Here is an 8,647-nt window from a genome sequence, read left to right on the forward strand (position 1 = left end):
AACGGGAAAAAAAAATCACAAAAAAATCACTACCGATCAGCTTTAAATTGCCTGAAACGTGCTCCTAACAGGTTTTTGGGGGAACAATTTTTTTTCTGTTTTCGTCACTCGTCACTTTTCGTCACTACCGAAACGGAAAAAAAAAATCACAAAAAATCACTACCAATCAGCTTTAAATTGCCTGAAACGTGCTCCTAACAGGTTTTTGGGGGAACAACTTCTTTTTTCGTTTCGGTAGTGTCACTACCGAAACGAGAAAAAAAAAAATCACAAAAAAGTCACTACCAATCGACTTTAAATAGCCTGAAACGTGCTCCTAACAGGTTTTTGGGGGAACAATTTTTTTTCTGTTTTCGTCACTCGTCACTTTTCGTCACTACCGAAACGGGGAAAAAAAATCACAAAAAAATCACTACCAATCAGCTTTAAATTGCCTGAAACGTGCTCCTAACAGGTTTTTGGGGGAACAATTTTTTTTCTGTTTTCGTCACTCGTCACTTTTCGTCACTACCGAAACGGGAAAAAAAATTCACAAAAAAGTCACCACCAATCAGCTTTAAATAGCCTGAAACGTGCTCCTAACAGGTTTTTGGGGGAACCATTTTTTTTCTGTTTTCGTCACTCGTCACTTTTCGTCGCTACCGAAATGGAAAAAAAAAATCACAAAAAAATCACTACCAATCAGCTTTAAATAGCATGAAACGTGCTCCTAACAGGTTTTTGGGGGAACCATTTTTTTTCTGTTTTCGTCACTACCGAAACGGAAAAAAAAATTCACAATAAAAATCACTACCAATCAGCTTTAAATTGCCTGAAACGTGCTCCTAACAGTTTTTTGGGGGAACAATTTTTTTTCTGTTTTCGTCACTCGTCACTTTTCGTCACTACCGAAACGGGAAAAAAAATTCACAAAAAAGTCACCACCAATCAGCTTTAAATAGCCTGAAACGTGCTCCTAACAGGTTTTTGGGGGAACCATTTTTTTTCTGTTTTCGTCACTCGTCACTTTTCGTCACTACCGAAATGGAAAAAAAAAATCACAAAAAAATCACTACCAATCAGCTTTAAATAGCATGAAACGTGCTCCTAACAGGTTTTTGGGGGAACCATTTTTTTTTCTGTTTTCGTCACTCGTCACTTTTCGTCACTACCGAAACGGAAAAAAAAATTCACAAAAAAGTCACTACCAATCAGCTTTAAATTGCCTGAAACGTGCTCCTAACAGGTTTTTGGGGGAACAATTTTTTTTCTGTTTTCGTCACTCGTCACTTTTCGTCACTACCGAAATGGAAGAAAAAAATCACAAAAAAATCACTACCAATCAGCTTTAAATAGCATGAAACGTGCTCCTAACAGGTTTTTGGGGGAACCATTTTTTTTCTGTTTTCGTCACTCGTCACTTTTCGTCACTACCGAAACGGGAAAAAAAATTCACAAAAAAGTCACCACCAATCAGCTTTAAATAGCCTGAAACGTGCTCCTAACAGGTTTTTGGGGGAACCATTTTTTTTCTGTTTTCGTCACTCGTCACTTTTCGTCACTACCGAAACGGAAAAAAAAAAAGTCACAAAAAAATCACTACCAATCAGCTTTAAATTGCCTGAAACAGTTTTTTGGGGGAACAATTTGTTTTCTGTTTTCGTCACTCGTCACTTTTCGTCACTACAGAAACGGGAAAAAAAATTCACAAAAAAGTCACCACCAATCAGCTTTAAATAGCATGAAACGTGCTCCTAACAGGTTTTTGGGGGAACCATTTTTTTTCTGTTTTCGTCACTCGTAACTTTTCGTCACTACCGAAACGGAAAAAAAAAATCACAAAAAAGTCACTACCAATCAGCTTTAAATTGCCTGAAACGTGCTCCTAACAGGTTTTTGGGGGAACAATTTTTTTCTGTTTTCGTCACTCGTCACTTTTCGTCACTACCGAAATGGAAAAAAAAAATCACAAAAAAATCACTACCAATCAGCTTTAAATAGCATGAAACGTGCTCCTAACAGTTTTTTGGGGGAACAATTTTTTTTCTGTTTTCGTCACTCGTCACTTTTCGTCACTACCGAAACGGGAAAAAAAATTCACAAAAAAGTCACCACCAATCAGCTTTAAATAGCCTGAAACGTGCTCCTAACAGGTTTTTGGGGGAACCATTTTTTTTCTGTTTTCGTCACTCGTCACTTTTCGTCACTACCGAAATGGAAAAAAAAAATCACAAAAAAATCACTACCAATCAGCTTTAAATAGCATGAAACGTGCTCCTAACAGGTTTTTGGGGGAACCATTTTTTTTTCTGTTTTCGTCACTCGTCACTTTTCGTCACTACCGAAACGGAAAAAAAAATTCACAAAAAAGTCACTACCAATCAGCTTTAAATTGCCTGAAACGTGCTCCTAACAGGTTTTTGGGGGAACAATTTTTTTTCTGTTTTCGTCACTCGTCACTTTTCGTCACTACCGAAATGGAAAAAAAAAATCACAAAAAAATCACTACCAATCAGCTTTAAATAGCATGAAACGTGCTCCTAACAGGTTTTTGGGGGAACCATTTTTTTTCTGTTTTCGTCACTCGTCACTTTTCGTCACTACCGAAACGGGAAAAAAAATTCACAAAAAAGTCACCACCAATCAGCTTTAAATAGCCTGAAACGTGCTCCTAACAGGTTTTTGGGGGAACCATTTTTTTTCTGTTTTCGTCACTCGTCACTTTTCGTCACTACCGAAACGGAAAAAAAAAAAGTCACAAAAAAATCACTACCAATCAGCTTTAAATTGCCTGAAACAGTTTTTTGGGGGAACAATTTGTTTTCTGTTTTCGTCACTCGTCACTTTTCGTCACTACAGAAACGGGAAAAAAAATTCACAAAAAAGTCACCACCAATCAGCTTTAAATAGCATGAAACGTGCTCCTAACAGGTTTTTGGGGGAACCATTTTTTTTCTGTTTTCGTCACTCGTAACTTTTCGTCACTACCGAAACGGAAAAAAAAAATCACAAAAAAGTCACTACCAATCAGCTTTAAATTGCCTGAAACGTGCTCCTAACAGGTTTTTGGGGGAACAATTTTTTTCTGTTTTCGTCACTCGTCACTTTTCGTCACTACCGAAATGGAAAAAAAAAATCACAAAAAAATCACTACCAATCAGCTTTAAATAGCATGAAACGTGCTCCTAACAGGTTTTTGGGGGAACAATTTTTTTTCTGTTTTCGTCACTCGTCACTTTTCGTCACTACCGAAACGGAAAAAAAAATTCACAAAAAAGTCACTACCAATCAGCTTTAAATTGCCTGAAACGTGCTCCTAACAGGTTTTTGGGGGAACCATTTTTTTTCTGTTTTCGTCACTCGTCACTTTTCGTCACTACCGAAACGGAAAAAAAAATCACAAAAAAATCACTACCAATCACCTTTAAATAGCATGAAACGTGCTCCTAACAGGTTTTTGGGGGAACCATTTTTTTTCTGTTTTCGTCACTCGTCACTTTTCGTCACTACCGAAACGGAAAAAAAATTTCACAAAAAAGTCCCTACCAGTCAGCTTTAAATTGCCTGAAACGTGCTCCTAACAGGTTTTTGGGGGAACAATTTTTTTTCTGTTTTCGTCACTCGTCACTTTTCGTCACTACCAAAACGGAAAAAAAAATCACAAAAAAATCACTACCAATCAGCTTTTAATTGCCTGAAACGTGCTCCTAACAGGTTTTTGGGGGAACAATTTCTTTTCTGTTTTCGTCACTCGTCACTTTTCGTCACTACCGAAACGGAAAAAAAAATCACAAAAAAGTCACCACCAATCAGCTTTAAATAGCCTGAAACGTGCTCCTAACAGGTTTTTGGGGGAACCATTTTTTTTCTGTTTTCGTCACTCGTCACTTTTCGTCACTACCGAAACGGAAAAAAAATTTCACAAAAAAATCACTACCAATCAGCTTTAAATTGCCTGAAACGTGCTCCTAACAGGTTTTTGGGGGAACAATTTCTTTTTTCGTTTCGGTAGTGTCACTGCCGAAACGGGAAAAAAAAAATCACAAAAAAGTCACTACCAATCAACTTTAAATAGCCTGAAACGTGCTCCTAACAGGTTTTTGGGGGAACATGTTTTTTTTCTGTTTTCGTCACTCGTCACTTTTCGTCACTACCGAAACGGGGGAAAAAAATCACAAAAAAATCACTACCAATCAGCTTTAAATTGCCTGAAACGTGCTCCTAACAGGTTTTTGGGGGAACAATTTTTTTTCTGTTTTCGTCACTCGTCACTTTTCGTCACTACCGAAACGGAAAAAAAAAATCACAAAAAAATCACTACCAATCAGCTTTAAATTGCCTGAAACGTGCTCCTAACAGGTTTTTGGGGGAACAATTTCTTTTCTGTTTTCGTCACTCGTCACTTTTCGTCACTACCGAAACGGGGAAAAAAAATCACAAAAAAGTCACCACCAATCAGCTTTAAATAGCCTGAAACGTGCTCCTAACAGGTTTTTGCGGGAACCATTTTTTTTCTGTTTTCGTCACTCGTCACTTTTCGTCACTACCGAAACGAAAAAAAAAAATCACAAAAAAATCACTACCAATCAGCTTTAAATTGCCTGAAACGTGCTCCTAACAGGTTTTTGGGGGAACAATTTTTTTTCTGTTTTCGTCACTTTTCGTCACTACAGAAACGGGAAAAAAAATTCACAAAAAAGTCACCACCAATCAGCTTTAAATAGCATGAAACGTGCTCCTAACAGGTTTTTGGGGGAACCATTTTTTTTCTGTTTTCGTCACTCGTCACTTTTCGTCACTACCGAAACGGGAAAAAAAATTCACAAAAAAGTCACTACCAATCAGCTTTAAATTGCCTGAAACGTGCTCCTAACAGGTTTTTGGGGGAACAATTTTTTTTCTGTTTTCGTCACTCGTCACTTTTCGTCACTACAGAAACGGGGAAAAAAAATCACAAAAAAGTCACCACCAATCAGCTTTAAATAGCATGAAACATGCTCCTAACAGGTTTTTGGGGGAACCATTTTTTTTCTGTTTTCGTCACTCGTCACTTTTCGTCACTACCGAAACGGAAAAAAAAAATCACAAAAAAGTCACTACCAATCAGCTTTAAATTGCCTGAAACGTAATCCTAACAGGTTTTTGGGGGAACAATTTTTTTTCTGTTTTCGTCACTCGTCACTTTTCGTCACTACCGAAATGGAAAAAAAAAATCACAAAAAAATCACTACCAATCAGCTTTAAATAGCATGAAACGTGCTCCTAACAGGTTTTTGGGGGAACAACTTCTTTTTTCGTTTCGGTAGTGTCACTACCGAAACGAGAAAAAAAAAATCACAAAAAAGTCACTACCAATCGACTTTAAATAGCCTGAAACGTGCTCCTAACAGGTTTTTGGGGGAACAATTTTTTTTCTGTTTTCGTCACTCGTCACTTTTCGTCACTACCGAAACGGGGAAAAAAAATCACAAAAAAATCACTACCAATCAGCTTTAAATTGCCTGAAACGTGCTCCTAACAGGTTTTTGGGGGAACAATTTTTTTTCTGTTTTCGTCACTCGTCACTTTTCGTCACTACCGAAACGGGAAAAAAAATTCACAAAAAAGTCACCACCAATCAGCTTTAAATAGCCTGAAACGTGCTCCTAACAGGTTTTTGGGGGAACCATTTTTTTTCTGTTTTCGTCACTCGTCACTTTTCGTCACTACCGAAATGGAAAAAAAAAATCACAAAAAAATCACTACCAATCAGCTTTAAATAGCATGAAACGTGCTCCTAACAGGTTTTTGGGGGAACCATTTTTTTTCTGTTTTCGTCACTCGTCACTTTTCGTCACTACCGAAACGGAAAAAAAAATTCACAATAAAAATCACTACCAATCAGCTTTAAATTGCCTGAAACGTGCTCCTAACAGTTTTTTGGGGGAACAATTTTTTTTCTGTTTTCGTCACTCGTCACTTTTCGTCACTACCGAAACGGGAAAAAAAATTCACAAAAAAGTCACCACCAATCAGCTTTAAATAGCCTGAAACGTGCTCCTAACAGGTTTTTGGGGGAACCATTTTTTTTCTGTTTTCGTCACTCGTCACTTTTCGTCACTACCGAAATGGAAAAAAAAAATCACAAAAAAATCACTACCAATCAGCTTTAAATAGCATGAAACGTGCTCCTAACAGGTTTTTGGGGGAACCATTTTTTTTTCTGTTTTCGTCACTCGTCACTTTTCGTCACTACCGAAACGGAAAAAAAAATTCACAAAAAAGTCACTACCAATCAGCTTTAAATTGCCTGAAACGTGCTCCTAACAGGTTTTTGGGGGAACAATTTTTTTTCTGTTTTCGTCACTCGTCACTTTTCGTCACTACCGAAATGGAAAAAAAAAATCACAAAAAAATCACTACCAATCAGCTTTAAATAGCATGAAACGTGCTCCTAACAGGTTTTTGGGGGAACCATTTTTTTTCTGTTTTCGTCACTCGTCACTTTTCGTCACTACCGAAACGGAAAAAAAAATTCACAATAAAAATCACTACCAATCAGCTTTAAATTGCCTGAAACGTGCTCCTAACAGTTTTTTGGGGGAACAATTTTTTTTCTGTTTTCGTCACTCGTCACTTTTCGTCACTACCGAAACGGGAAAAAAAATTCACAAAAAAGTCACCACCAATCAGCTTTAAATAGCCTGAAACGTGCTCCTAACAGGTTTTTGGGGGAACCATTTTTTTTCTGTTTTCGTCACTCGTCACTTTTCGTCACTACCGAAACGGAAAAAAAAAAAGTCACAAAAAAATCACTACCAATCAGCTTTAAATTGCCTGAAACAGTTTTTTGGGGGAACAATTTGTTTTCTGTTTTCGTCACTCGTCACTTTTCGTCACTACAGAAACGGGAAAAAAAATTCACAAAAAAGTCACCACCAATCAGCTTTAAATAGCATGAAACGTGCTCCTAACAGGTTTTTGGGGGAACAATTTTTTTTCTGTTTTCGTCACTCGTCACTTTTCGTCACTACCGAAACGGAAAAAAAAAATCACAAAAAAGTCACTACCAATCAGCTTTAAATTGCCTGAAACGTGCTCCTAACAGGTTTTTGGGGGAACAATTTTTTTCTGTTTTCGTCACTCGTCACTTTTCGTCACTACCGAAATGGAAAAAAAAAATCACAAAAAAATCACTACCAATCAGCTTTAAATAGCATGAAACGTGCTCCTAACAGGTTTTTGGGGGAACCATTTTTTTTCTGTTTTCGTCACTCGTCACTTTTCGTCACTACCGAAACGGAAAAAAAATTTCACAAAAAAGTCACTACCAGTCAGCTTTAAATTGCCTGAAACGTGCTCCTAACAGGTTTTTGGGGGAACAATTTTTTTTCTGTTTTCGTCACTCGTCACTTTTCGTCACTACCAAAACGGAAAAAAAAATCACAAAAAAATCACTACCAATCAGCTTTTAATTGCCTGAAACGTGCTCCTAACAGGTTTTTGGGGGAACAATTTCTTTTCTGTTTTCGTCACTCGTCACTTTTCGTCACTACCGAAACGGAAAAAAAAATCACAAAAAAGTCACCACCAATCAGCTTTAAATAGCCTGAAACGTGCTCCTAACAGGTTTTTGGGGGAACCATTTTTTTTCTGTTTTCGTCACTCGTCACTTTTCGTCACTACCGAAACGGAAAAAAAATTTCACAAAAAAATCACTACCAATCAGCTTTAAATTGCCTGAAACGTGCTCCTAACAGGTTTTTGGGGGAACAATTTCTTTTTTCGTTTCGGTAGTGTCACTGCCGAAACGGGAAAAAAAAAATCACAAAAAAGTCACTACCAATCAACTTTAAATAGCCTGAAACGTGCTCCTAACAGGTTTTTGGGGGAACATGTTTTTTTTCTGTTTTCGTCACTCGTCACTTTTCGTCACTACCGAAACGGGGGAAAAAAATCACAAAAAAATCACTACCAATCAGCTTTAAATTGCCTGAAACGTGCTCCTAACAGGTTTTTGGGGGAACAATTTTTTTTCTGTTTTCGTCACTCGTCACTTTTCGTCACTACCGAAACGGAAAAAAAAAATCACAAAAAAATCACTACCAATCAGCTTTAAATTGCCTGAAACGTGCTCCTAACAGGTTTTTGGGGGAACAATTTCTTTTCTGTTTTCGTCACTCGTCACTTTTCGTCACTACCGAAACGGGAAAAAAAATTCACAAAAAAGTCACCACCAATCAGCTTTAAATAGCCTGAAACGTGCTCCTAACAGGTTTTTGCGGGAACCATTTTTTTTCTGTTTTCGTCACTCGTCACTTTTCGTCACTACCGAAACGAAAAAAAAAAATCACAAAAAAATCACTACCAATCAGCTTTAAATTGCCTGAAACGTGCTCCTAACAGGTTTTTGGGGGAACAATTTTTTTTCTGTTTTCGTCACTTTTCGTCACTACAGAAACGGGAAAAAAAAATCACAAAAAAGTCACCACCAATCAGCTTTAAATAGCATGAAACGTGCTCCTAACAGGTTTTTGGGGGAACCATTTTTTTTCTGTTTTCGTCACTCGTCACTTTTCGTCACTACCGAAACGGGAAAAAAAATTCACAAAAAAGTCACTACCAATCAGCTTTAAATTGCCTGAAACGTGCTCCTAACAGGTTTTTGGGGGAACAATTTTTTTTCTGT

This window comes from Gymnoscopelus microlampas, assembly GCF_963454915.1.
Source record: "Gymnoscopelus microlampas genome assembly, chromosome: 2".
Taxonomy (NCBI): Eukaryota; Metazoa; Chordata; class Actinopteri; order Myctophiformes; family Myctophidae; genus Gymnoscopelus; species Gymnoscopelus microlampas.